We start from the raw sequence: 8844 nt of genomic DNA on the forward strand, positions 1-8844 counted from the left end.
TATCATCTGTGTAAGTGAGTCAAATATTTAGAATGAAGAATACAATATTAAAGATTGAAGTGACAGATGCCACCACAATGACACTCTACCTTGTCTCTGAGAAATTATAATGATGTTACAAATTTGTTATCCCAATAATGCTTTGATTCAAAGCCAATCTGCCTCAATCATGTTTACTTGCAACTTTTTTCCTTTAGCTACAGCATGTTGGCTTTTTTTAACGTGGGTCATTTTTGGAACCAAACTAATTTTGTTAAATGTGAGAGATTGTGATTTGAGATTTTTGTTAAATGGTCATTAAACAGAGCCTTTGTAATGCTTCAAGTCACTCTTGAACATTTTGGCCGGAGGCATTATGTTTTCAGTTTGGTCGTCCATCCCATTCTAGTGAATACGATATCTGTAGCACATCTAGAGGAAACATTTTCACATTTGGTACACATGTTCAGGTGGAATCTAGGTCAAGGTTGCTTGGACCTCACAAAGCATATTTTCTCTCTTGTCAACACACATATGGTTTACAATTTAGTACAAACGTTCACTTGGACTCACAGATGACCTGATTCGTTGGTAGTCAAGGGTTAAGGTCACTGTGACCTCACAAAACCCTTTTTGTCACATGACCGTGTTATCTAAAGAGCTCCGCCAGAGAATTATTTCAATTTTGGCACAAATGTTCCCTTAGACTCATAGATTAACTGATTAGATGTGGGTGGTCAAAGGTCCAGTTCAGAGTGGCCTCAAAAACATGCTTTGGCCTCTTGAACATGATATTTCCTGTCTTTCTGGAATTTCTTCACTGAAACTAAACTGGGTGGCGGAGGCAAACACCTGCAGGGTGGTAATTATAATTCGAGCTATGACTAGATGTTGTCATATAAAAGTAAATATTGCGAGGGGGAAATGTGCATTTGCTTAGTATGATATAGTTTACAGTTGGCTTTATAGAAAAGAAGTGAGGAGGGTGGTGTTTGGACTGCTCTATATACTGGCACCTCTCCAGGAACTGATGAGACAGACTGCTGTGAGGAAACAGTTAATAATTGCTGTATTATATGAGAACTTGAAGAAAGAATTAAGCTCACATCAGGTTTTCATTACATGTTGCACCCCAAAGAGCACTTGGATCAAATATCACAGTTTCCTCAGCTGCAAATGACTTATCAGGAAGTGCTAAACCGTTAACAACTCTACTTGTGTGTAATACGCTACTGTATGAGATTTGTAATATCAAGGCTTGGTCAGCTACAGCTTCCTGCAGCCTCCTGAAACAGTAACCTGTCGTGTCTCCTAAGTTCTGCCGTGTCCCTGCAGCAGATGGACAGTGAGGCCACAGAGAGCCAGTGGAGCGTGCAGGGAGCAGGCCTCATCGTGCTGCAGAGAGAGAAAGTGGAGCAGAGCCGGCTCAGGTTCAGCACATGTTCTGCTGCTCCGCGCTCCAGATGTGCAGTCTCGCTTGTTTAGCAGTTTACCTAAAGACTCGAAGTTAGAAAAACTGAGCTTTTGTTTATCCTCAATACAAAGTCTGTTTGTCGTCACAGTTCATTTCATAAAAGAATTTCAGCTCACCAGGCAATAATGCAGACATTTACTCGAGCTGACATAATCTGTTTGTCTTCTTATGTTAGAATAAGCTTGCATTTCATTTGGTAGAGCTTTAATATGAAAGACTACCTCTGTGACCTTTAGCGTTCCTAACTTAGTGTTGAGCTTTTGCTTGTCGTAATACATTGACCTGACAGTTCTGCAATAATAATACAAAACTCCTCAGCACGTGCATGTAAATGTTTTTACTGCAATGCTCTGCAGAGATGAGATAAGATGAGAAGAAACTATAAGAGCTGCAACAAGATCAGATCAAATAAGATTTAACGAGATAAAGCAACATGGTTGGGGATTATAGATCAAATGAATCAAGTGAGAAAGTCTTAACTAGCCCATCATTTAACACGTTTGCAAATTTAAATGATTGTAATTTATTTTAGATCAATAATCCATAAAATGTTAGTCCTGGCTGATTTAGCAACATCTACAGTTACATGATGGTAACACTAAAGTCAGAGTGAAACTTCTACAACACATCGCGGCTCCAGAGGGAGCAGCACGGAGGATTGCGTGACAAAGTGATGTCACTTGAGGCAGCACAGTTTTAGCCGGCAGACTACAAGTTTGAAAATAAAGGAAAATAAATCTGCAGCTTTGTAGTTGGAAAGACGTGAACGCTTCATAAAATCTCTGCAGACTGATCCTCATCTCTGCTTAACAGGGTGAGGCCACATTAACAGCTATTAGCATAACACATCTGACTCTCTGACCTTGTGGCAGTCATCCATTATGGGTATTGTAGATACCAGACAAGAAACAAACAATAATTTAACATAGAAATACACTTCATTTTTGGTGATGTTTGAACACAGATAGCACGATCTCAACCTAATGAAGTCAATTGTCTGACATTTCTGATCACCTTATCCTGACTGAGGTCATACTCTGAATAAGTGATGATGGAATTACGACATGTGGCGTATTCGGACTCATACGAGACACATACGAAAAAGTTTGTTTAAAAAAATATCCACATTAGCTTAAATAAAAAAAAAAATGTTTTAAGAACTTCCAGGCATTTGCATTTGAGGGTGTGCAGATAACACTAAACAACAAAGGTTATTACAGTTCCTAAATAATGTTGTAACTGAAATCTCATTTGTCTTTGCAAATTCAGCGTCTCTCTACAGATCTGCAGAGCCAAGTCTTCATCGTACTCACCGGATCAGAGAGAGAAAAGGATCAAATGAGTGATGTAACATGCACATGAAGACATTGCTCACACTTTTGTTGTTCCTGCTACCCTACTTTTGTCAAATGTTATCGAGGGAGACTTGAGGTAGCACTGCAGTGAGTCAAGCTCTTATCCACATGTGAAGGGAGAAACACTTTGAACTCTGCAGGAACAGCAAACAGATGCTAATGAACATGATGTTCTAGTACAGGCCTCTGGCAACAGGATTAAAACAGTTTAAAGAGAAGTAAGAGAGAGGAGACATTCACATGAGCGAGGATGAACACTTCAAATACTGATGATGAGCGTACTCCTCCTGGTAAGGATTACCAACAAAATGATTTTCATTATTACATTTTTATTGGAGCCATTTTAAATTACAGTCATCTGATTCAAATGTTTCCTTTTCTTTTCACATTTTCTCCATAATTTGAACAGCTATTTTGGGATACTCCATCAAGCAGTTATTATTTTGAGATCAATCAGTGAAATCAGACTAAATGAATTTAAAGGTTTGGATTAAAGGTCTTTTCATCTTTCGAGTACTTTGTCAGTGACCTTTTTTTTGGTGAATTTTCATCAAGGACATAATATAATTGGTTTTCAAATGACCACGGCCTATTTATCTGTATAGCTTAGAGGAAAATAAATGGAAAAAATTAATCATACCAATTATGGGTGTGAAAAGAGAAGGCTGTGTTATCACTGATTGGCAGGACGAAAGACTGTTTCCTATTTATCCACCATGTTTTCCTCATTCGATGTCAAGTGCCAGAGTTGTGACCATTATCATGGTGAACTGACCGTCCGTCCCCTGGAGCCTCCCAGTCCAGGTCCCTGTAACTGGAGAGCCAGGTGTAATTGGTTACAACCCAGTCTCATCAGAAAACGTTCAATGGCAACGTTGGTCCACTTGGAACGACGTTACCATCTCACAATCTGGCCTCTCAGATTGTGAGATGGTAACATTTAGTCCTCCCATTGTTTTGCATTGGCGTGTTCTCACGTCACGTGACTCTCAAGCTCCCGTCTGCGGAGAGGAAAACATGGCGGCGAATCCTTGTTTTTCAGATAAAAATATAATTTTGTAACTTAGTTTGGGCATAAAAATACATTCTGACACCATTTCTAGCGAGAAATGTGCTCTTTGCTTCCACAGTCTTCAGCCAGTTCGTGCTTATGATAAATATTTTAATAGTTATCACGCATGTTTTTATCGTTGCTATGACGGTTGCCATGCCACCACGGCGCAGCTTGGTGTTTAAATCACAGTCCCTGCGTGGTGTCCTTCAGTGATCGTGAATGTTATTCTTGTTATATAATAGTAATATTTGAGGCTAGATTAGATCTCTAATGAGAAGGATCCTGCGAGTCTGCTCATACCGAGGCCGGCCCGAGTGCGCGAGCGGACCGGACCGAGTGCGCGACCGGACCGAGTGCGCGAGCGGACCGGACCGGACCGAGTGCGCGAGCGGACATGACGTGTGGCTGTCGTAAAAACCCTATTTGTAAACAACCAGTCCTTTTAACTCGGGGCTGCGTCATAAACACGGAGCGCTTGGAAGACCACGATGTCATCTTCCTTCTGTCAGGTAAGTAGTTTATTGTTTTTAAAGATCGTTACGATCTAGGTTTACAGTCCGAGTGCGGAGAGAGTCCGTCAATCCACACTATGGACGCTGTTCATCAGCTAATACGCCATTGTTAGCCACATGCTTCAGCCCACATTAGCCTGTGCTACCTGGGAGGTGAATACATGGTTGTTGAAAACCAGTTCAAGACGCTTAGCTCATCATTGAGGGACGCTACAATATAAATATAAACATGAATTTGATTTATGAATGCTTTAGATTAATAAGGAGTGTATTTGTCTACCATTACTCCACAATATCAGATCAATTTGGTTTAATGTATAGTATGCAATATGACAATATTTTCATGTTATGGAGTTGCGATTCATTTTATAAAACAATTGCTATGTTCTGTTTTTTAATCAAGGAGGATCAAAGTGAAGCTACAGGAGTTTCATTAACGTCAATAACTTGGACCGAACACTTTGTTTTGCTTGATGAAGAGCAGGAAGGGCAGCCTGGAGAGAAAGAGAAGCCGGGTTGAGCCCACTACCATCATCCACGTACCACGAGGAAGATGAGGGAGAGAAATGATCCTACCATTAAAGAGGTACTTTTAAGTTACATACCAGAAAAACCATTTTATATAATTTGCCAAATATACATTTTTATTAAATCCCCAAAGTACGCTTGCTGAAATACAAGTTAATATCACACTGAAAGAATTTTGATCAATCATGCTTCCCTGCTGTGATTGTTTAACTGGGAAAACAACTTTTTCCACAGGAAGGCAAGTAAATTTAAGGAATACATGTGCAAAGTTTTCCTCTGTTATGTATAATGATGACCCCCATCAAACAAAATGTTAGCAATCTTTACACCTTTTAATTTATACTGATTATTTCTGTCTACATGTGTGAATTTGCCTTCATTAGTTTCAGAAAAGAGCGATGATGTATCGGTCAGTGGGCGGCAGCACGAGACTCCGCAAACTAGTCTGTAAGCAAAGCAGACGAAGGCATCGAGGTTGCGGCCTGCCATCATTGTTATTTTGCTTAAGGGACTGAATATGTTTCATGCAGAAATATTAGCATTTCCCTTATATCTACCAAAACTGCTTGTTTCACAGACTGCAGTTTTGTTTTGATCCGATGTGGTGTGCAAATACAACCGTATCTGCAATGGGTTGTGGGGCATTAACATTTGTAACTCTAATTTTGTTTTGACAGACTGTGAAAAGAACGTTGAGAACATCACCACTCTACAGGAAGACACAGTCCAGTAATGGGTGTCAGAATTTCAGTAGTGAACGACAGGTACTGTGGGAAAATGTGTGTCATTGTTGTACAATGTCCTTTGACTCTGTTTACACAAGGTTAACACAAAAAGGTTTGATTGTAAACTGATATTGGTATGAATTCATGTTATTCTCCTCTTCACAAGAAACAAACAATCCAAATTACCTGCAGAAAGCCCTTGATGGACGCTTCAGCTGCATCGTCAGACTGGTGAGACAGCAAGATGCCAACTTTAATGCCAATTTATTTGTGTAAACCTGTACTGCTTCTCTTGAGAAGAACTGAAGGACACAAACAAACCATAGTGTTAAATTATGAAGATGGTTCCCTCTGATTTTTTTTTTAAACATAAACGTCAGACAGGCCACTAAAAACTAAAAATGCTGAAGCTAACAGCTACCCAACAGCAAGCTAATGCCTTCCTAAGGCTGCCAGGGAGTAGCATGAGTAGCATTGTAGCAAGAGAGTGTAGCTAATCACAGCCCTCACAGTTCTTCATCAGTGGAGAAGTACCTCGAAGTACCTCCAAAGACTGTGCTGCTGTTCCAGAATATGTCAGGCCCGCTGCAGCCTGCTGGGCTTGAACTCTGAGCACGCAGAGTAGGCCCTCACGTCCCCTCTCAGTAAATGCTTCAGTACTGCCTGAGAATATATGATAAAAAACAAAACGTCTCAATAGTGCGTTTGTGTGTATGTATACATACACACATACAGGGCTTTCTTTTCTACAGAAATATTTTTCCTGAGTTGATGACTCTGCTTATTGCCATCTAGAATGTGAAACCAAATATATTTTTTGGTGTACCCATACAAGATGTCCAATGTAACACCAATAAAATCCAATCTACTACACTACGGTTTTAATGCCTCTGCAATAGCGAGTCGCCGGAGGCATAACTGCATGTTTTCGGATTGTCTAACTTTGTATTTGTCTTAAAGTAAAAAGGTCAAGGCCACACTTACCTCATCTTATGGTTTCAGTTGTCAAGAGATACAGTGTCATTTATATGAGAGAAAATATGTAGAAATATGTGGACGGATACTGCACTGGTTAGCGGAGTCGTACAACGCAGTGCGGTAATTCTAGTGTAGTTTTTTTGTAATAAATGGGTTATCTATTTTTACAATCTACAAAAAGTTATCTATACATTTGGTCACAGAATGTTACACAAATAAATTGGCATTAAAGTTGGCATCTTGCTGTCTGGCCAGTCTGACGATGCAGCTGAAGCGTCCATCAAGGGCTTTCTGCAGGTAATTTGGATTGTTTGTTTCTTGTGAAGAGGAGAATAACATGAATTCATACCAATATCAGTTTACAATCAAACCTTTTTGTGTTAACCTTGTGTAAACAGAGTCAAAGGACATTGTACAACAATGACACACATTTTCCCACAGTACCTGTCGTTCACTACTGAAATTCTGACACCCATTACTGGACTGTGTCTTCCTGTAGAGTGGTGATGTTCTCAACGTTCTTTTCACAGTCTGTCAAAACAAAATTAGAGTTACAAATGTTAATGCCCCACAACCCATTGCAGATACGGTTGTATTTGCACACCACATCGGATCAAAACAAAACTGCAGTCTGTGAAACAAGCAGTTTTGGTAGATATAAGGGAAATGCTAATATTTCTGCATGAAACATATTCAGTCCCTTAAGCAAAATAACAATGATGGCAGGCCGCAACCTCGATGCCTTCGTCTGCTTTGCTTACAGACTAGTTTGCGGAGTCTCGTGCTGCCGCCCACTGACCGATACATCATCGCTCTTTTCTGAAACTAATGAAGGCAAATTCACACATGTAGACAGAAATAATCAGTATAAATTAAAAGGTGTAAAGATTGCTAACATTTTGTTTGATGGGGGTCATCATTATACATAACAGAGGAAAACTTTGCACATGTATTCCTTAAATTTACTTGCCTTCCTGTGGAAAAAGTTGTTTTCCCAGTTAAACAATCACAGCAGGGAAGCATGATTGATCAAAATTCTTTCAGTGTGATATTAACTTGTATTTCAGCAAGCGTACTTTGGGGATTTAATAAAAATGTATATTTGGCAAATTATATAAAATGTTTTTTCTGGTATGTAACTTAAAAGTACCTCTTTAATGGTAGGATCATTTCTCTCCCTCATCTTCCTCGTGGTACGTGGATGATGGTAGTGGGCTCAACCCGGCTTCTCTTTCTCTCCAGGCTGCCCTTCCTGCTCTTCATCAAGCAAAACAAACTGTTCGGTCCAAGTTGTTGACGTTAATGAAACTCCTGTAGCTTCACTTTGATCCTCCTTGATTAAAAAACAGAACATAGCAATTGTTTTATAAAATGAATCGCAACTCCATAACATGAAAATATTGTCATATTGCATACTATACATTAAACCAAATTGATCTGATATTGTGGAGTAATGGTAGACAAATACACTCCTTATTAATCTAAAGCATTCATAAATCAAATTCATGTTTATATTTATATTGTAGCGTCCCTCAATGATGAGCTAAGCGTCTTGAACTGGTTTTCAACAACCATGTATTCACCTCCCAGGTAGCACAGGCTAATGTGGGCTGAAGCATGTGGCTAACAATGGCGTATTAGCTGATGAACAGCGTCCATAGTGTGGATTGACGGACTCTCTCCGCACTCGGACTGTAAACCTAGATCGTAACGATCTTTAAAAACAATAAACTACTTACCTGACAGAAGGAAGATGACATCGTGGTCTTCCAAGCGCTCCGTGTTTATGACGCAGCCCCGAGTTAAAAGGACTGGTTGTTTACAAATAGGGTTTTTACGACAGCCACACGTCATGTCCGCTCGCGCACTCGGTCCGGTCGCGCACTCGGTCCGGTCCGGTCCGCTCGCGCACTCGGTCCGCTCGCGCACTCGGTCCGGCCTCGGTATGAGCAGACTCGCAGGATCCTTCTCATTAGAGATCTAATCTAGCCTCAAATATTACTATTATATAACAAGAATAACATTCACGATCACTGAAGGACACCACGCAGGGACTGTGATTTAAACACCAAGCCGTGGTGGCATGGCAACCGTCATAGCAACGATAAAAACATGCGTGATAACTATTAAAATATTTATCATAAGCACGAACTGGCTGAAGACTGTGGAAGCAAAGAGCACATTTCTCGCTAGAAATGGTGTCAGAATGTATTTTTATGCCCAAACTAAGTTACAAAAT

At 40.1% G+C, this 8844-nt stretch overlaps 2 long non-coding RNA genes across 4 annotated transcripts; one reads left to right on the forward strand and one right to left on the reverse strand.

The window, feature by feature from the left end:
• The first annotated feature begins 4252 nt into the window (after nucleotides 1–4252).
• LOC128440617 (uncharacterized) lies at nucleotides 4253–5897 on the forward strand. 2 transcript variants are annotated; one of them, XR_008338549.1, is made up of 4 exons: nucleotides 4253–4371; nucleotides 4778–4960; nucleotides 5580–5666; nucleotides 5794–5859. It is a non-coding gene; the product is annotated as an uncharacterized LOC128440617 (long non-coding RNA). The 2 variants fall into 2 exon arrangements; XR_008338548.1 differs by having other exon boundaries at nucleotides 5580–5897.
• A 367-nt stretch (nucleotides 5898–6264) lies between these two features.
• LOC128440329 (uncharacterized) lies at nucleotides 6265–8463 on the reverse strand. Of its 2 annotated transcripts, none has more exons than XR_008338515.1 (4): nucleotides 8345–8463; nucleotides 7756–7938; nucleotides 7050–7136; nucleotides 6265–6290 (listed from the first exon to the last, which is right to left on the reverse strand). It is a non-coding gene; the product is annotated as an uncharacterized LOC128440329 (long non-coding RNA). The 2 variants fall into 2 exon arrangements; XR_008338514.1 differs by having other exon boundaries at nucleotides 6272–6922.
• Between the last annotated feature and the right edge of the window lie 381 nt (nucleotides 8464–8844).

The sequence above is a fragment of the Pleuronectes platessa genome, chromosome 1 (assembly GCF_947347685.1).
Source record: "Pleuronectes platessa chromosome 1, fPlePla1.1, whole genome shotgun sequence".
NCBI classification, from domain to species: domain Eukaryota; kingdom Metazoa; phylum Chordata; class Actinopteri; order Pleuronectiformes; family Pleuronectidae; genus Pleuronectes; species Pleuronectes platessa.